The sequence below is a fragment of the Rhinoderma darwinii genome, chromosome 4, assembly GCF_050947455.1.
Source record: "Rhinoderma darwinii isolate aRhiDar2 chromosome 4, aRhiDar2.hap1, whole genome shotgun sequence".
Taxonomy (NCBI): Eukaryota; Metazoa; Chordata; class Amphibia; order Anura; family Rhinodermatidae; genus Rhinoderma; species Rhinoderma darwinii.
Window position 1 is genome coordinate 218,030,988 of NC_134690.1, and position 21,744 is coordinate 218,052,731.

A 21,744-nucleotide genomic window follows, 5' to 3' on the forward strand; every position below is an offset into this window, starting at 1 on the left:
TTCAAATGAGGTCAAACAAGCGAAACTTGAGTCAGGGATTCGGAAACCTGTGTTTTTATTGATGAGCTTATTTTTTAAATGCAAATTTTTTAGTACAATAAATAAGATACTTATTATGTATACTTGTTAATACATAAAGGTGTCATACAGTGTTGCATTACGCTCGCTGTAAATTTTCAGGTTGAGAGAGAGGTCTACAGGACACATACGACCAATCTGGTTGACTATCAACACGTGTAAACTAATGGCTAAGCCTTTCCTTTTCCTCTAGAGTCTGGGAGGAACTTGTAAGGGTCCATTCTCACGAGGTTGAGGTGAGATTAAAATTGCATCCAAAATCTGCATTCAAAAACTATATGCATTTTTTTACATGATTTGACGTGTTTTTTATGCAGATGCGGTAAAAAATGCAACAAAAACTAAACAAATCACATGCAGCATTCGGATACGGTTCTTTGATGTGGTTCTAACTGCACCCCAGCCGTAACGTGTGAATGAATCTTAGGACTGAACGTTGTTAAAAGCAGGTTTTTATATTTGAAGACATTATATTAGACTTGTCCATGCCTTCAAAACGTTTAAACTCTACATATCCATCCTCCCTTATGCATCAACAGAAAAACAACAACAGAATCCAGCCACCTACTGTACAGTACACTCTTAGGCCTCATGCCCACTTCAGTTTTTTTCTTCAGGGTGCTATCCATGTTTTTAACTGATAGCACTCTGACACATTCATTTCAATGGGGCCATACACACTTCCTTTTTTTTGACGGTTCCGTCCGTCCGTCCGTTCCGTCAAATGTAGAGCATGTCCTACTTTTGTCCGTCATTCAGTGACCGTGGGGCCCATTGAAGTCTATGGGTCTGTCAAAATAACGGACGGGACACGGAAGGCATCTGATGGATCTGTTGCCAAACAACTGCAAGGCGGGCCAAAGTTCACAGCATTCAATACACAAGATGGATGTTGAGAGACTGCACAGCATGGTGCATGACCACCCTGAACTCTGGGATACGCAATCAGAATGCTACCACGACCGCTATAAAAAAGACGCAGCGTGGGAGGAACTGTCCAAGGAGCTTTTGCAGAGCAGATGGGAACAGGGAACTAGTGCACAGCGTCAGAAAATAAGTACGTAAATACACACATTGCACTTTGCTGTAATTGTTTTATTTACTACCTGTTTTTCCATTATGCCAATGTATGCAATTTGGTGGTCAAACTTTACGCACACACGCTAATGTTTTGTTGCAATGATCCTCTGTGCATGTGCTTAAAGAAGCTCTGTCACCAGATTATAAGTGCCCTATCTCCTACATAATCTGATCGGCGCTGTAATGTAGATAACAACAGTGGTTTTTATTTAGAAAAACTAGAATTTTTGAGCAAGTTATGAACAATTTTAGATTAATGCTAATTAGTTTCTTAATAGACACCTGGGCGTGTTTTTACTTTTTACCAAGTGGGCATTGTAAAGAGAAGTGTATGACGCTGATCAATCAGCGTCATACAATTCTCTTCATTCATGTCCATCTGTATTCACAGCCCAACGTGATCTCGGGGGGTCACGCTGTGCTGTCACATACTCCCACAGTAACTATACAGAAGTGTCTTGAAGGTGAATAGACATTGCCTACAAGCCAGGATACGATGTCTATTCACACTCCCGACACTTCGGTAAAGTTTCTGTGGGACTTACTCACAGCACAGCGTGATCTCGCGAGTTCACGCTGTGCAGTGAAACAAGCTGGGCTGGAACGATGAAAAGTGTATGACGCTGATTGGTCAGCGTCATACACTTCTCTTTACAACGTCCAGTTAAAGAACGCCCAGTTGTCTATTAAGAAGCTAATTAGCAAAACTCTAAAATTCTGCATAACTTACTCAAAAATAATAGTTTTTCAAAATAAAAACCACTGTTGTTATCTACATTACAGCGCCGATCAGATTATGTAGGAGATAGGGCATTTGTAATCTGGTGACAGAACCTCATTAACCCCTTCCCGACATTTGTCGTAAGTATACGTCATGGAAAGCCAGTGCTTCCCGCAAAATGTCGTATACTTACGACAAATGCATGGCACCGGCTCAGAAGCTGAGTCGGTGCCATCACCCCCGGATGTCAGCTGTATCTTACAGCTGACATCCGGCTGTAATGGCGGGGACCGAAGTTAACTTCAATCCCCGCCTTTAACCCCTTAAATGCAGCGCGCAAAAGTGATCGCTGCATTTAAGGTGTTTGCAGCTCATCGGCACCCCAGCAAAGAAATCAACAGGGTGCCGGTGGCTGCAATGGCAACCGGAGGCCTAATACTGGCCTCCCAGTCTGCCTAGCACCGAAAACTTTCAGCCCCCGATAAAAAAGTCGCAAGTATCCAAAAATGCTATCTATAAAAACTATAGCTCGTCCCGCAAAAAACAAGCCCTCATATAGCTCCGTCGACAAAACTATTAAAAAGTTATGCTTCTCACAACATGGCGACAGAAAAAATACATTCTTTTTACAAAAGTAATTTTATTGTGCAAAAAGTTGTAAAACATAAAAAAGTGCTATAAATTAGTTATCGTCGGAATCGTACTGACCCGCAGAATAAAGTTAACATGTAGCTTATAACGCATGGTGAACACTGTATAAAAAAAAACCTAAAAAAAACTATGCCAGAATTGCAGTTTTTTAGTCACCTGGCCTCCCAAAAAATAGGATAAAAAGTGATCAAAAAGTCGCATGTACCCCAAAATAGTACCAATAATAACTACAGCCGTTATACCACTGCGTCTATGAAAAAAATACAATTAGTTAAGGCTCCAATAAGTCAGGAAATAAAAATATGTGGTTGTGCAGCTGGAAGGGGAACATTTCTTCTGTTTCAAGTGGCGATTTATCAAGGCCCTAAAATTAGGGAACCAGGAAGGGTGGGGCCCAAATATATCTGCTGGAAGCGAGGGTGCCCGTATTATACCAGGACAACACTTCCCAGCAAAAATTCCCCAAACTGCAAAGGTGCGGAGTGTGTAACAAAAGGGGGATAAGAAAGGAAATTTATCAGTGCGATACCGGCCTGTGCAGAAAGGCTTGCTTCACTGCGTACACATCTATGGATTATTTTATTGTTTTTTTACCCCATTATTATACCTCCTGACTATGCCCCTCATGTACTCTGCCCAGCTTACATGTGCCCCCACATTATAAACGGAAACACCAGCAATACTCAAAGAAAACTACTACCAAGCAAAATCCTCCTCCAAAAGCCAAATAGCCCTCCCTCCCCCCTGAACCCTACAGCATCCCAAACAGCAGTTTACTTACACATATATGGCATCGCCATACCCGGGAGAACCCTTTTAACAATTTTTGGGGTGTGTGTCTCCAGTGTCACAAGCTGGGCATGACATATTTGCCACTGAATTGGCATATCTGGGGAAAAATATACATTTTTACTTTGCAGCATCTGCAGCGCATTCTTTTATGGAAAAGACCTGTGATCTGAAAATGCTCACTACACCCCTTAATAAAAGCCTTGAGGGGTGTAGTTTCCAAAATGGGGTCACTTCTCGGGGGTTGCTTTTATTATTTCACATCAGAGCCTCAATACTTTACCAATACTTTGTAAATCACCAAATTAGGCCTCAATTTTACATGGTACTCTTTCACTACTGAGCCCTGTCAAATGTCCAGGAAAAAGATTAGGGTCACATTTAGGGTTTTTCTAAAACCGGGAAACACAGCATAATAATTAGAGAGCTGTCTTGTTATGGTCGCACAAACTGGGCACCACATATTGGAATATCTATGGAAAAAATCCAGTTTTCACTCTGCAGCATCGGGTGCACACTAATTTCTACAAAACACCAGTGGGGTTAACATGCTCACTGCACCCCTATGTAAAATTCCTTGAGGGGTGTAGCTTCCAAAATGGGGTCACTTCTGGGACGTTTTCACTGTTTTGGTCCCACAGGCGCCCAGAAACCAATCCAGCAAAATCTGCACTCCAAAAGCCAAATGCTCCTTCCCTTCTGAGCCCTGCCGTGTGCCGAAACAGCAGTTTATGACCACATATGGGGTATTGCCGTACTCTGGAGAAATTGATTTACAAATGTTGGGGTTCTTTTTTTTCTTTATTTGTTGAGAAAATTATAAATTTTGAGCTAATTCTACGTCTTATTGAAGAAAAGGGATTGTTTTTATTGTCACTGCCCAATTCTAATAAATTCTATGAAACACACGTGGGGTCAAATAGCGCTCTTTCCCTTCTAATCCCTGCCGTGTTTCCAAACAGCCGTTTATGACCACATGTGGGGTATTGTTTTACTCGGGAGAAATTGCTTTACAAATTTTGTGGTACTTTTTCTCCTTCAGTCCTTGTGGAAATGAGAAAAAATTAGCTAAACCTATGTTTTCTTTGAAAAAATTTAGATTTTAATTTTCAGGACCTAATTCCAATAATTTCTGCAAAATCCATTGGGGTCAAAATGCTCAATATACCCCTAGATAATTTCCTCAATTGGTGCCGTTTCCAAAATGGGGTCACTTGTGGTGGGTTTCCACTGTTTTGTCTCCTCAGGGGCTTTGCAAATGTGACAGGGCCTCCGCAAACCATTCCTGCTAAATTTGAGCTCCAAAAGTCAAATGGTGCTCTTTCCCTTCTAAGCCCTGCCGTGTTTCCAAAGAGCCATTTCTGACCACACGTGGGGTATTTTGCCAGTAACATAAAGACCAATGTGTCACGAGAAAACAATCTCAGAATCGCTTGGATAGGTAAAAGCATTCCAGAGTTATTACCACATAAAGTGAAACATGTCAGATTTGAAAAATGAGGCTCTGTCAGGAAGATCAAAAGTGGCCAGGGGTTAATGTCTCATTAATGTGCTTTGCAATCCAAATTTTCTGTCTGGTATACACTTAGCGCAGCTCCAAGTGTGTCAGAGGGCAGCAGATACCTCGCACAATTGCCATGTCCCCTACATCTTGTCCACGGTGTTGCATTTAGTTTGTCCGTCTACGATCATGCATATGGACTGTTATATTTGTAGTGCAATATTAAAGTTTTTTTATTTTTAAATTTCAAAGTTCACCAGGTGAAAATTAGATGGAATTCATGCCGAACCAATTTAGACACGAGCAGTCCCAAATAGCTCCATCCAAGAAAAAAGCGTGCATGTTTACGAAGCAGCTCTTGTTCCTAAAACAAGTAATGGAATTTCGTCGGTAAGTATATTTGTTTCAAGTCAATTCTAAATTAATATTTTAATTTTATACTCAATTGTTAAAGTAATGTTAGTATTGTCAGACTCATAACCTATTACAGGCCTATTATTAATTTTGTTTAAAGTTCGTATGCATATTTGCTTTTTTGGAGGACGAGGTGCCTATACGAGGCCTGCTTCCCCTGAATTTTTTTAACCTTCTTGCAATGACAAACTTTCACACTTAGTGGCAATTCACAGTACAAAATTCTGTGAACTCCCACTACAAGTGTGTCAGAAATTGACCGTCCAAACAGGTTCTAAATGATGTAGTTGAAAGAACCGTAGGTCCAAGCACTATGCCATGTTCATGACAGCTGTCGTGGGTGCATGTAGTCACAACACCCACTAATAGGATGTACAGTAGCTGGCCTACTATAAAGAAAGTGTATCCCTTATTAATTATGCAAAAGGTAGTAATTTCAACACAAGTTTATTTTCATGTAATAAAAATGTTTTACTTATTTTTTTAAATTCCAAAGAACAGCCGACAATCTGGTTGATGCCCAGGAAGTTGACAATGATGCTACGCAACTAGAGGAGCCGGAATCTGAGTCGACTCCACCAACGGAATCTCCTCATGTACTAACCGAGGACATGTTGCAGACATCCGCCACTACTCTGGTGGCTTCACACAAAGAAACTCGGAGAACTTCACGGCGCAAACACGGATCTGCTGCTGTGGACAACAGGGCTGCATTTGACTCCAGAGTCCTGGAGTAGTGCTGAAATACCCGAGGCAACATTCCTTCGCAGCCTCACCCCTCATCTTACGTGCCTTCCAGAAGATTGTCGTCTTCGAGTACAGAGAGTGATCATCGTTATGCTCCAGGCAGCAAAGCCACTGAATGATCCAAGGCCCATCTTCCGTGCAGTGGATTTGTGGCGTCTGCATAACGATGAGCCCATTGACAGTGGAGCGCAAAGTTCAAACACGGTTACTCCGGAAGCGCAACCAACGCGCCATCACCAATATAGGCCTTCATATGAGTCCTCACCTATCTTGTTTGGCCAGGATAAAGGCATGAATATACAGTCTGATTATTATGGCCCCTCATCTAGCGGACAAAGTTTCCAAGGTAACGTGGCATACCCCTACCAAGGGCATCATCAAGGCCACGAAATGCATTGCAGATATGCCCCCGGTCGACCTGCTCCCTCTCCAGCAGGACCATTAGGTCATGACCTTTTTCAACTGTAATTACAGAATTACTGAATGTTATTTTTTGGCACCATGTTGGTGAATAGGAACCTTGCTGGCTTGTTTTCTTTGTTCATTAATAAACTTGTTTGAATTTACCTACAAATTTTATTCATTTCTAAAAGTGTGTTAACCAATTGTATAGCATACTTTGGTAAGATAAGATGCAGGCTGCTCATTCAACACATAATGATGTATTTGTTTATATTTTTGCAAATTTAATTTTTAGCATAGTGAATGACTTTCGCCTAGACCAAATACTATAAATCTCTATTTTTTAAAAAATGTATGTACAAAATAAAAAAAAATATTTTGCAAAAATATATAGCTCACAAGCCCACCTCAAGGGTCCTCGTTGTCTTGCGAGTCCCTACACTAACTAACCAAACAGGTATAACTTTTTAAACTGAGTAAATAACAACTATAACCATTCTTGAAAATGAAATATTTAACTAGAAGCACCTATAGAGTCCTGCTGCCAGGGAACTGCTCCTTCAGAGGTCAGGAAATAGTCCGCATAATTTTCACGCATAGCCAGGCCAGACGATCCAGGTCTTCAATGGGTCGTCTGATCAAGAGGGACCTCTACAGGAGTGCCATATTGGTCAATATCCGCATCCAAACATGTATCGTGAATCCTGGTGAAGTTGTGTAAAAGGACACATGCTTGTGTCACCAGGGTCAAATTGTCTGCATCCATCTGTATAGCGGACGTCAGCACTCTCCATTTATAGGTTAAAATCCCAAAGGCGTACACCACAAACTGACATGCACGTGTTAGGCAGTAATTAAAAATACGCTTCCTGTTGTCCAAACCTTGACGAGGGAATGGGCGCATGACATGAGGAAAGAGTGAAAATCATTAGTCAGCCACAATTACAAATGGGGCTGGCGGTATAGATGATCCCGGTAGTGGTCTGGGTTCCGGGAGGGACAGCTGATTGGATTGGAGCCGTTCACCCATTCTGGATGCCCTGAAAATGCAAGCATCCTCAGTGCTCCCATAGGCCCCAAAGTCCACAATTTTAAACCTGTAGCTGCTGTCAGCCAAGGCCAATAGTACTTCAGAGAAAAACTGCTTATAATTGTGGTATTGGGACCCTGAGTGAAGTGGCTTCCGAATACGAATGTGCTTCCCATCAAGCGCCCCAATGTAGAATGGAAATTGGGTGGATTCAAGATAGCCATCGGCAATTCCTAACCAATCTTCTGCCGTTGGCTGCGGCATCACCGTCTCTCAGTAGATGCCAGATTGCCTCGCACGTCACCCAGATTATACGAGAAATGGTGGTCTTCCCTATTAGAAACTCATAGTGTAGAGAGGCAAAGGAGTTGCCTGTTGCCAAAAATCGAAAAAATAAACACATAAAAATAAATGAGTATTTTTAAATAGGGGACATTTTATGTTTATACTAGCGAAATCAGGGGGACATGGCGGTTTTTTTAAAGGGGGCATTTACTATACCTTAAGGTGACAATCAGTCATTCACGGAGCGGGTTAGTGGTCCCACTAGGCCGTACCGCCGCAGCGGGGAGGCAGCTAGCCAAACAACAGGACTCCCCAGAAATACAATGTCCCGCACAAGGGTACCTGAATAGTCCAGATGGTGGCCGCAGCTCTGTCACAGATGAGATGGGTGCAGCAGATGGCGCCAAACGTGGCGGATGACACAGGAGCCGCAAGTTGCGCCAGACGTGGCGGATTCCCCTGGATGTTGCAGATAACACAGGACGTGGCGGATTCCTCCAGACGTGGCAGATTCCTCTGGACGTGGCAGATGACACAGGACGTGGCGGATTCCTCCAGATGTGGCAGATGACACAGGACATGGCGGATTCCTCCAGACGTGGCAGATGACACAGGACGTGGCGGATTCCTCCAGACGTGGCAGATGACACAGGACGTGGCAGATTCCTCTGGACGTGGCAGATTACACAGGACGTGGCAGATTCCTCTGGACGTGGCAGATGACACAGGACGTGGCACGACTTGATACTAGGGCAAAGCACGGGAAACAGGAACGGGGAACAAGGTACGGGTAACAACAGGAACGGGAAACACTAAGGGACCATTTGCAAGACAGACTGGGAAAACTAGCAACGCTCAGAAATCGAACTAGGGGGCTGGACCCCTCTTATAGCCCAGGGTACTCATGGGTCAAAGGGCGTTCAAGATGTCCGGTAAGCGCGCTGCCCCTTTAAGAGCGGGGATGAGCGTGCGCGCGCACCCTGGGGCTCCGGCGGAGGTGAGTGGATGCAAGCGCTGGCGTCTCCTGAGGAGGAGGCTGGGGCCAGCGCTTGCCGACTCGTGGCTGCGGCTGTCAGCGGGAGGATGGAGCTGACAGCCCGCAGCCACGGACATTACAGTATCCCCCCTCTTACGCCCCCTCTTCTTGGGACCGGAGCGAGAGAGAAACTTCTTTAGAAGAGTAGGGGCATTGAGGTTCTCCTCTGGCTCCCAGGACCTCTCTTCGAGACCAAACCCCCTCTAATCCACCAAATAAAAGGTCTTTCCTCTCACTCTCTTGGTGTCCAAGATCTCCTTGACCTCAAAGATGTCCGAGGAGCCGCTGGGAGCAATCGCAGGGCTGGGAGTCTTGGAATAGCGGTTTAGGATCACAGGCTTCAGGAGGGAGATGTGGAAGGAGTTGGGAATCCTGAGGGTAGGAGGCAGCCGAAGCTTGTAGGCGACAGGGTTGATCTGCTGCAGGACCTCGAATGGTCCAAGGAACCTGGGAGCGAACTTGTATGAGGGCACCTTAAAGCGAATGTTCCGAGAGGACAGCCAGACTTTAGTCCCCGGAAGATACTGAGGCGGCTCTCTTCTCTTAGTATCTGCCTTTCGCTTCATGCGATCTACTGCCAGCAAAATAGAGGACCGGGTCTGTTGCCAGATTTGCAGGAAGTCCCCATATGCAGAGTCAGTAGCGGGAACCTGAGATGAAGTTAACACAGGAAGAGGGACTCTGGGATGTTGACTGTACACGATGTGAAACGAAGTGGAAGTGGTGGACTCACTTGTGTGGTTGTTGTAAGAAAATTCGGCCCATGGTAGAAGCTGTACCCAGTTATCGTGCTGTGAAGAGATGAAGTGGCTGAGATAATTCTCCATGATCTGGTTGATCCTCTCAACTTGCCCATTGGACTGGGGGTGATAGGCAGAGAAAAAGTCCAATCTCACATCCAGGAGTTTACAGAGGGCTCTCCAGAACCTTGAGGTAAACTGAACCCCCCGGTCGGACACAATGTGAAGAGGCAAGCCATACAAGCGGAAGATGTGCTGAATGAAGAGACTTGCCAGACTAGGAGCAGAAGGTAGGCCGGTCAGCGGGATAAAATGAGCCATCTTAGAGAACCGGTCCACCACCACCCAGACAGTGTTACATCCTGCTGAGGTGGGGAGGTCTGTGACGAAGTCCATCGCAATGTGCTGCCAGGGGGCATTGGGTACAGGCAGAGGTTGAAGCAGACCGGCAGGCTTGGAGTGAGTCACTTTGTTAGAGGCACACACCGTGCAAGAAGAGACAATGTCCAGAACATCCTTAGGTAGCGTGGACCACCAAAAGTGACGAGCAATCAGGTCTCGGGTTTTACGGACACCGGCGTGCCCAGCAAGTTTAGAAATGTGTCCCCAGCGGAGAATTCTTCTCCTGTCTGCCAACCGAACAAAAGTCCTCCCAGGAGGGATGTCTCTAACCTGCAGAGGATTAGCAGTGACAATGCAGGACGGGTCTATGATGGTCTGAAGGGACTCCGCCGTGTCTTCCGTCTCAAACGATCTGGACAGGGCATTGGCCCTCACATTCTTGTCCGCGGGACGGTAGTGGAGCACAAACAGAAAACGGGTGAAGAACAGCGACCACATGGCTTGACGAGGATTAAGTCTTTGAGCGGACTGAAGGTAAGTGAGGTTCTTGTGGTCGGTGAAGATCAGGATGGGGTGAGCAGCGCCCTCCAGAAGATGTCTCCACTCCTCCAGAGCCAATTTGATGGCCAGCAGCTCCCGATCTCCAATGGAGTAATTGCGCTCAGCAAAAGAAAACAGTCTAGAGTAGTAGCCACATACCACTGCCTTTCCTTTGGAGCTCCTCTGGAACAGAAGTGCACCTGCACCGACAGAGGAAGCGTCCACTTCCAGTGAGAACTGCCGAGATACGTCAGGATGATGGAGGATCGAGGCTGAAGTGAAGGCTCTCTTGAGGCTAATAAATGCGGACTCTGCCTCTGGAGTCCACACTTTGGCGTTCACTCCCTTCTTGGTAAGGGTCGAGATGGGAGACGTCAGAGAAGAGAAGTTAGGAATAAACTGCCGGTAGAAATTGGCGAATCCCAGGAACCGCTGTATGGCCCTTAAGCCTTGGGGACGTGGCCACTCCAGGACAGTCTTCACTTTCTCAGGATCCATCTTGAGGCCTTGATCCGAGATGATGTAGCCCAGGAAGGGCAGAGAACTCTTCTCAAAGACGCACTTCTCCAGCTTGGCATATAAATGATTCTCCCTCAATCGTAGTAGAACCTGACGGACATGCCTCCGATGAGTCATCTGATCTGGGGAGAAAATCAAAATATCATCGAGATAAACAACAACACAGACATAGAGTAGATCTCGGAAGATGTCGTTAACGAACTCCTGAAACACTGCGGGAGCGTTACACAGTCGGAAGGGCATCACCAGGTATTCGTAGTGCCCGTCCCGAGTGTTAAATGCCGTCTTACATTCGTCACCCCGGCGAATCCGGACTAGATTGTAAGCCCCACGCAGGTCTAGCTTAGAAAAAATTTTGGCCCCTCGTATGCGATCAAATAGCTCAGAGATGAGTGGCAACGGGTATTTGTTCTTGACTGTGATCAGGTTGAGGCCCCTGTAGTCAATGCAGGGACGAAGGGATCCATCCTTCTTTTTAACGAAGAAGAATCCTGCCCCGGCCGGGGAGGAAGATTTTCGTATAAAACCCCTCTCCAGATTCTCCTTGATGTAGGCCGACATGGATAGAGACTCAGGCAAGGAGAGAGGATATACCCGTCCACGGGGAAGAGAGGCATTAGGAACCAGTTCAATGGGGCAGTCATAGGTGCGATGTGGAGGCAGCGTCTCAGCCTCCTTTTTGCTGAAAACATCTGCATACTCAGCAAAATGGGGAGGCAGTCCCAACAGCGACTGAGGCAGAGAAGGCTTGACAGGATGGATCTGCAACAGACAACGACCATGGCACTTGGAGCCCCATTGGAGAACCTCTCCAGAATTCCAGTCCAGGACTGGGGCATGTAGTCGAAGCCAAGGCAGGCCCAGCAGAACAGGATTGATGGCCTTGGGCAAAACAAGGAACAAAATAAATTCAGAATGAAGTACTCCAACCTGGAGCTTCAACGGCTTGGTTTTAAAGATAATGGGATCAGGCAAAGGCAGTCCATTAACAGTGGGCAGCTGAAGATGATCCACAAGCTCTTTCTGGATGAAATTTGCAGCAGAGCCAGAGTCAAGATAGGCAGATACTTGATGCGTCCTGTCGCCGGATACCAGGGTCACAGGAATAGTCAATTTGGAAGCGAATCCTCTGTTAGATTCCATTCCACCTAGGGTTGTCTCTGCAACCAATCCTAGGCAATGGGGTCTCTCCGGCCTCTGGGGGCACAGACGCACAATATGGCCTCCATGGCCGCAATACAAACAAAGTCCAGAAGTGCGTCTGCGTTGTTTCTCCTGGGTAGACAATTTAACATAATTACTCTGCATCGGGTCCTCTGGTGGGACGACTGAGGAGGATTGCGGGACAGCAGAATCCAGCCTGGGAAGTTCTCTCCCCCTTAGAACCTCTTGGGAACGTTCCCGGATCCTCATGTCGACACGGGAGGCGAGTAGGATAAGATTGTCCAGGGTAGATGGCAGATCGCGAGCAGCCAGCTCGTCCTTGATCCCTGAAGACAGTCCCTGCCAGAATGTAGCCACCAAAGCCTCATTGTTCCAGGTCAATTCAGCAGCCAGGATACGGAACTGAATGGCATACTCGCCCACGGAGAGGTCTCCCTGGTGTAGGGTCAGCAAGGATGCAGCAGCCGAAGAAACTCTCCCAGGTTCCTCAAAGATCGAGCGGAAGGTCTGTTAGAAGCACTGCAAGTCCCGGGTCTCTGGTCCCTGATGTTCCCACAGAGGATTGGCCCATGCCAGGGCTTTGCCGGTAAGGAGAGAGATGATGAAGGCGATCCTGACGTCATCCGAACAGAAGGACCTGGCATGTAGTCTGAAATGGATCAGGCACTGATTCAAAAATCCCCTGCAGGACCTCGGATCTCCGTCGTAGCGTGGAGGTAGCGGCAAGAAACACAGGGGGTTGGTATCGGTACAGACAGGAAGTGTAGCAGGTGGAACCGCAGGAATGGGTGCGGTGACGACTGTGGTTGGAGCAAGCAGCCGATGGGCTATGGCGTTCACCGTCAGGAGGAGCTGGTCTTGTTGTGACTGGAGATCCTCCATCTCAGCCAGCATGGCTTTTGTAGTCAACGTCTCAGGTTGACCAGCGGGGTCCATGGCCTGAGCGTACTGTCACGGAGCGGGTTAGTGGACCCACTAGGCCGTACCGCCGCAGCGGAGAGGCAGCTGGCCAAACAACAGGACACCCCAGAAATACAATGTCCCGCACAAGGGTACCTGAATAGTCCAGATGGTGGTCCTTTAGTAGCCCGCTGGGAGACAATGGGATGAACCCAATACCTCCTTCTCCTCCTCGGTTCTTCCAGCATAGCAGATTGCTATCCAAAGCACCAAGAAAGAAGAAAAGCTAAAAGGACACGATCAACTGGTTTGGAGCTTATCTTTTTGGTCAAAAAGTCACAAGAAACCAAAGCAAGCCAAGCAGAGGAATCTCAAACGGTTCTCTATGCTCTGAAAGCTACAGAAAACAGCGTCAAAACGATTATGTGACGTTCTTATGGGTGTTTCCTGTGACACGTGACAAGTTTAATTGAAGTATAATACCTTCCGTTTTTTTAACAGACCATTAAAGACGGAAGGCAAACGGAAGCTCAAAGTCCGTTTAAAACGGAACAGCGGAACGGACGCGGAGTACAAACGGAAACCACATGGATAGAATAACGGACACACGGATCCGTTAAAAGGGGATGTGAAAATGGTGAAGGAAGTGTGCATGAGGCCTTAAATAGCTTCTCACTATTTGATCAAATCTTTAATTTCCTCATATATTGTGTTCCTGTATGTATTTTGCGGAAGTTTGTATTTGGATCATTCAATGTATAGCGATACATAATATACTTTGGCTGTATAAATAAATGATAGTGTATTGTTGGATAAGCTTCTTGTGTATTGTCTAATTTGTATAAGGTCATGATTAGACGTGGCAAAAATTTTCCGCTGCAGTTTTTGCCGCAAATTTGCGGTAATTACGCAACAAATCTGTAGCAAAATATTAATGTTTGACAGGAAATTCAAACATGGCGGATATCACAACGGACTTGCCGCAGATTTTAGCCCTTGAATTGCAAAGACCGAAATCCGCAGTGAAATTCCGCTGCTTCTCCGCAACAGACATTGCATGCTGCGGAGGGAAAAGCCTAATTTCCACACTGTTATTCTCTGCAACGTCTAAACTAAGTTGCATAAAAAGGTATAGAAACTAATGGAAAAAAAAGCTGCTGTCCGCAGCGGAATTCAACGGCACTTCGGCCACGTCTGAACGTGACCTAATAAGAGGTATAGATTCAAAATTCAGGGGTTAGCTGTGTTCGGGACACGTCTAACTAGATTCTGAATTTTTTAGATCTACAGGGTGGGCCATTTACATGGATACACCTAAATAAAATGGGCAGCACTTTGAACACATTTTATAAGTGGTCAGAAACTTGTAAATAACTCATGAAAGAATAAAGTAACGTTAAAACCAAGCACACCATTGTTTTTCTTGTGAAATTCTCGATAAATTTGATGTGTCACATGACCCTCTTCCCATTGAAAAAACTAAAGTTAGATACAAAATGTCCGACTTCAAAATGGCCACCATGGTCAACACCCAGCTTGAAAAGTTTTCCCCCTCCCATATACTAATGTGCCACAAACAGGAAGTTAATATCACCAACCATTCCCATTTTATTTAGGTGTATCCATATAAATGGCCCACCCTGTATAATTACCCTGATGATTGCAGTAGATGCAAGAAAATTTGTTACAATTTCCTTTGTGGTGACATAGTGATTTTCTACTCTGAGCCCTCTTAGCCCTTAATGCGGTTGTATAAGATTAGAAAACAATATCTGCTTTATATATTTTCTTTAAAAAAAAGTGCCACTATTGTCTATAGGCTTTGTCTGATAATGGTATTGTCAGGCATTGCCGTTTACTCTCACAATTGAATGGCACCCAAAAGGAAAAGACAGACCTTTTTTTTATTCATTTTATTTAATATATTCCTTTTTTAAGATGTATCAAGAGGGTTGACAAATAAGCATTCCCATACCCAGGATGCCTTAAAAGTTGTCATTTTCTGTCTCTAAGGTGTCACATTAACGTAGAAGCATGATATTTTATATCATTTTTGGGGCTGTCTAGTGGGTGTAAATATTCCCACAAATGTAAGCCCTATTAGAAGCTCTAAACTAAAAGCAATCTGTTCCCCTGTCAGGTTACCTTTATGAAATAAAGCTTCCAAAGCAATCATGGAAAAAACAAGTACTGCCTGGCTAGAGTTCTGCTGTGGCCCCATAGCATTTTTCATTTAGTACAACCAAAGTGGTCTCAAGTAAAATTATAATTTTTGAGCTTTTTGAAATGAAGTAAATACTGAAATAGCATAGGAGCATTTTAACATGTTTGAAGATGTTACTTGTCATGTTAAGCTTCGTTCACTTCTGCGTCGGGGTTCCATTCATGGGTTCCGTCAGACCTTTCAGTCAGGGGAACCCAGGAACGGAAACCATAGCTTTCCGTTTGCATTACCATTGAATTCAATGGTAGCTCTTCCTTTGTTAATGGTTTCTGTTTGTTTCCGTTCGCAAGATTACAGTTTTTTCAGTCAATAGCGTATTCGACTACGCTATACATTCCGCAAAAAAAATGGAAACCTTATGACAGGGAGACAAACAAAACTCCTTATCAACGGAAACATTACCATTGAAATTAATGATAATGCAAACGGAAAGCTATCGTTTCCGTTTATGGGTTCCCCTGAAGGTAAGGTCCGACGGAACCATAAACGGAACCCCGACGCAGATGTGAACGAAGTCTTAGATGCACTCTAGCTATTTCCAAACCAATCTTAGCCTAAAGAGCACCTTCACGCAGCTCATGATATGACACACGTTGTCATGTGACTTTTTTCTTTATTACATCTAGAGTTTGCGTTGAGCAATTTAATTTTACTGTGGAACAATATCATTGTTTAAAATAAAATAGCTGATGAAGTCTTTCACGGTCATGTTGTTTCATTGTGGTATACTCTCAGAAAAAAATCATCTTATTTGCCTAAACAAATGGAAAAATAAATGCAAACATGACAAGATATTTAGGTAAAACTCATTTAGACAAAGCACAGTAAATACAAAGCTCTAATGGCACGAAAGCAATTCTGTTAAAATAAATAAAGGGATTGATTACTTGATGGGTTTCATATATTGCAAGGCTCTATGTTTTCTTATTCACAACACATTTGTCCTCAGCAGCAATAGGCAAGGACAACAATTTAATTTGGCAAAAATGTGACTTTGTTTAAAAGGAAATCTGTCATCACAACTTAACATTTTCTGATTCAAAGCTGGTGATGGAACGCACAGGCTAGCTAAACACTGAGATGTGAAGCTATGATCATTGTTGCTAAGGAAAAAAAATCCAAGATCATGCACGAGGCAACACTGAGAAATTGAGCATATAGGGGATTTGAAGAAAATAACGGGAGATGGCGCTCCTCCGAGATCTGTGTTGTTTTGTGTCAAAGTCGGCTGCCACACACTGTGTTCCCTGGGAGGAATAATCCTCCTTACAAGAATCAAATTGTTATGAAGGGTAGAAAGAAAAAGTGCAGTATTTACGGTATCGGCGCCGATCGTAAATACTGCACTTTTTTTTTCTACCCTTCGTAACACTGAGAAATTGGCCCTTATTTTAAATTCTAGATAACGGCCGTCTATTTTTTTTTTTGCTAGAACATGGCCAACACCTGTACGACTCATGGCATTTGAATAGGAGAGGTCTCATAATAAAAATAGTGAATAATGAATAATAAAAAATTCAACTTAAAAATGAGAACTCATTTGCCTATTAGATACAAGTTTGATACATCACTATCTAGTAAAAATCGAATGTAAACTGTGGATCATTCCATTGTTATATTAGGGCTAGGATTCCATGACAACTTTTTGTCATGCAGTGGTCATGCAGGTTACCACAACCTTCAAGCAACCTTATGGAAAACATGGTCAGAATTCTTGTGATCATTTCAAGTCACCCACAACTTTTTTTCCCCATAGCAAAACACTGAGGTTACACACTTTGCCTACTATTTAATAGATGACGTTACACACCGTGACGAGCTTGTGTACTCCGTACTTCCGGCTTCATTTGGCGACTCTTGGCAGCGATGCTGGTTTCACTATGGATGAAACATGAGCCAGCTGAGGAACAATCTGGTTACCAGGGCCTTTATAACCTATGTGCCTATTCATAGCGCCACCCCCCCGGACTCTGGCAGTATCTTGAGACGAAAAGAGTCGGGGTGGACGCCATTCTCGAGCACTAGTGCATTAGTTCTCAATGAGTCTGTATTATTATTTGAACATTGTTTGTCTCTGTCTCTATATTTGAGTAGTTGCACTTTATTCAGAGTCTGTGTTTACACATGTATATTAGCAATCTTGTTGGCCGTCTATATCCATTTGCCCATGTTAGATATAATATTTAATACCTGCTCATTAGTGAGCTTTATGGGGATGTGCCACAATGTACTATTTTTGAGAATGTTGTTCTTCTTCGCTTTTTTTTAAGTTGTTTGGACTCATGTCTTTTTAAATTGTAATCAATCAAGATTTATATTTTTATATTGCCATTAGTTGCATCCATTGTTCTTTATAGGTTTAAGAAACTATTTAATAGATGGTAAAATTGATTTGCCAGGTTTGAAATATACTGCAAATTAGGGTAATTCACATTTTGAAGAATTAATGGAGAAAAAACATTTTTCAAAATCTTTTTATCAGACATTTTCACTGTGCAATTTATAAGTAAATTATGACATTTATGTTCTGCTTTTAAATATTTGATAAATTACATATCTCTAGGTAAATGTGAAATGTGTGTCTATTCCTGTAGGTAAAATTTAGCAAATCTCATCATAATGCTAATCCATGACTAAATATGTGGTCTGTATTAATCATTATAGATTTATGGTGCAGGGCTGAAACAAGGACTTGGCATGGCACATCATTGCACTGTCAATTTTACAGTTTTAGGGTTAGTTCACCCATTGCATAGATAGTGCAGATTTTCCACAACAGAATTCATTGCAGAACATCCGCAGCAAATACAGTAGCAGCAAATGGATGAGATGAAACAAATCTCATCCACATGCTGTGTAAATACTGAGCTGAAAAAAACGCTCAGAAATTGACATGCGGTGCGGAATTTTATTGTATTTGCGTGAATGCTGTTTATTTGTTGCGGGTTTTCCCCATTGAATTCAATGGGGAGGTAAAACCCGCACCAAATAGCAGTTGTTACGGTTTTGTGCAGTGGGTTCGCAGCGATTCCACCGCAAAAAATGCAACTCAGAAAAAAAGAATCTTATACTTACCCAGGAGTCTGTGTTTCTTCCTCAGGCCGGCCTGCTGGGATGACGTTTCATTCCATGTGACCGCTGCAGCCAATCACAGGCTGCAGTGGTCTCCTGGGATGAAACGTCTGCAGCGGACATTCCGGGTGGAAAAATGCAGCACAGTTTGATGAGGTTTTTTCCTGTGATGCACAGAGTGGTATACGCTGCGTGCTTTTACGCAGTGTATCCGCCCCGTGTGAACTCAGCCTAACAGTGTCCTTGTTACTGGAATCTTACAAGTTTGTTATCAATAAGAAGTTATGGGATAACTGTAATTGTGCTTCCATTACTGGAGGGGAACCAGTACAGACTATGTGAGACATTTCTTTAACCTGTTAGTGACCGCCCCATAGTGTTTTTACGGTTGCCACTAATGGGCTTTATTCCGATGCAATAGCCTTTTTACGGCGCTGCATCAGAATAAATAAACAGAGCAGGGAGCCATTAAATCTCCCTGCTCTCAGCTGCCAGAGGTAGCTGAGGGCTGGGGGCATCCCTGCTCGACCGGGTGAGATCGATATTAGTATCGATCTCACCCGTTTAACCCCTCAGATGCAGCGCTCAATAGCGAGCGCTGCATGTGAGTGGTTTTGGAGAGAGGGAGGGAGCTCCCTCTCATCCCACTGACACCCGACACCCTAATAAAGGCCCCCATCTCTGCCTGTAGTATTGCAGTGTATTATAAATTATTATTATTAAAGGGTTGTACTGTCATATACCCCATTAGGGAATTCTAAGTTAATAGAAGAGAGGTTCTCTGTCCAAGATCCTTACCTCAACGCCATAGTGGAGGGTGGTTACCAAGAGTGTGTGTTGCTCTGGAGGTCCTGTCCTGCATTACACAAACAATTCATTGATTTGGCCCTGTGTAATGCTTAATTTCCCCTGTAAAATGAAAAGATTCCACAGCACTGGACTGCAAGTGGGTGCACACCTCAATTGGACGTGGTCCGCGGTCCTGGATATCAAGCAGACAAAGAATGCACAGAGGCAGCACTTCCAAAAAGAGCAAGAGCTATTTATTCACCCATGCGACATTTCAGTCCAACTGAAATGATGGGGGTAGGGAAACAGACAAGTGAGCCCTAATCTACCCGCCACTCAGTCCCTGCCTACTTGCAACGACCCGCCCTAGGCGACGGGGTACAACTGGGCGACGGTCCCTATGCTCAATAAGTGCACGACAGACAAACAGACAAGGGTACACAGAAGCTAAGGGAAATGGGGCAGTTGCCCACGGCAACACCGTGAGCAACAAGTGTGGTGAACGAGCCGAGTGAAACCAGGAGTGTACGAGGTACCAAACGCAGAGAGCAGGAGAGTAGTCAGTAAGCCAGGGTCAATATGAAGCAGGGTCAAATAGTTCAGAAGCTGCAGCAGGGCCAGGAAACCAAACGAGAAGAATCACAAGCAAGGAGGAACAGGAAAGGCAGGTATAAATAGACAGAGGGCAGGAGCTAGCTCCGTCTGGCCAGGCTGTGATAGGCTCTCCCACTCCTAAGCCTGCCATCCTGAGTGGTGGAAGATAGAGTCAGTCTCACAGACATAGAAGCAGGTGCAGACTGATTACCTATGGCCGTAGACACAGAAGCTGTGCCTGGCAGATCCTCTACAGTACCCCCCCTTTTATGAGGGGCCACCGGACCCTTTCTAGGTGGACCTGGTTTATTGGGGAAACGAAGGTGGAGCCTCTTGACCAATACCCCAGCGTGAACATCCCGGGCGGGTACACAAGTCCTCTCCTCAGGCCCATATCCTCTCCAATGGACCAGGTACTGGAGGGAGCCTTGGACCATCTTGCTGTCCACAATCTTGGCCACCTCGAATTCCACCCCCTCAGGGGTGAGAACGGGGACAGGAGGTTTCCTCGAGGGAGCCAAGGACGGGGAGCAGCGTTTAAGGAGGAAGGCATGAAACTCGTCATGTACTCGAAAAGATGGGGGCAACTCCAGTCGAAAGGAGACAGGATTGAGGACTTCAATGACCTTGTACGGCCCTATAAACCGGGGAGCAAACTTCTTGGACGGGACTTTAAGGCGCAAGTTCTTTGACGAAAGCCACACCAGATCCCCGACCATAAACAAGGGGTTAGCAGAACGCCTTCTATCTGCCTGAGTTTTTTGTATGCTCTGGGACGCCTCTAGGTTTTTCTGAACCTGGGCCCAGACTGTGCACAGTTCCCGATGAACGACCTCTACCTCTGGATTGTTGGAACTACCAGGTGAAACGGAGGAGAACCGTGGATTAAACCCAAAATTACAGAAAAAGGGGGAGACCCCTGACGAGTTACTGACCCGGTTATTAAGGGAAAATTCGGCGAGGGGAATGAATGAGACCCAATCATATTGACAGTCAGAGATAAAACACCTTAAATATTGTTCTAGAGACTGATTAGTCCTCTCAGTTTGGCCATTAGTTGCAGGATGGAAGGCAGAGGAGAAGGACAGATCAATCTCCAACTTTTTACAGAAGGATCTCCAAAACAATGAAACAAATTGTACCCCTCTGTCAGAAACAATATTGACAGGGACCCCATGGAGACGCAGGATGTGTTTGACAAACAAGGTAGCTAACGTCTTAGCATTGGGTAGTTTCTTGAGGGGCACAAAGTGGCACATCTTACTGAAGCGGTCTACTACAACCCACACCACCGACTTGCCTTGAGATGGAGGCAAATCGGTGATAAAATCCATGGAGATATGGGTTCAAGGTCTCTGGGGAATGGGCAAAGAACGTAGTAAGCCCGCTGGACCTAGCACAAACCTCACAAGCGGCGACGTAGGCCTTAACGTCTTTAGGCAACCCAGGCCACCAATAGTTTCTGGCAATGAGGTGCTTGGTACCCAGGATGCCTGGATGACCAGATAGTGCAGAGTCATGATTTTCCCTAAGTACCCTTGCAGGGGAACAAACAGCTTGTTCTCAGGAAGGTTCCCGGGAGCTGAACCTTGATCAGCCGTAATTTCAGAGACTAAATCAGAATCAATAGAGGAAATGATTATACCTGGAGGCAAAATACAAGCAGGATCTTCCTCCGAAGGAGGGCTGGCCATGAAGCTACGCGACAGTGCATCAGCCTTAATATTTTTAGACCCAGCCCTGTAGGTAACCAAAAAGTTGAATCTGGTAAAAAATAACGCCCATCGAGCTTTTCTCGGGTTTAGCCTCCGGGCAGATTCTAGGAAAACCAGATTCTTGTGGTCGGTAAGGACCGTTACCTGGTGCCTAGCCCCCTCCAGGAAGTGGCACCACTCTTCAAATGCCCATTTAATGGCTAAGAGTTCACGGTTGCCAATATCATAGTTACTCTCAGGGGGCGAAAACTTCCTGGAGAAGTAGGCACAGCGACGGAGATGGGTGAGGGACCTGGTACCCTGGGACAAGACAGCCCCCACTCCCACCTCGGACGCGTCAACCTCCACGATAAATGGCTCCATTTGGTTGGGCTGAACCAGCACCGGGGCCGAGATAAAGCACTTCTTAAG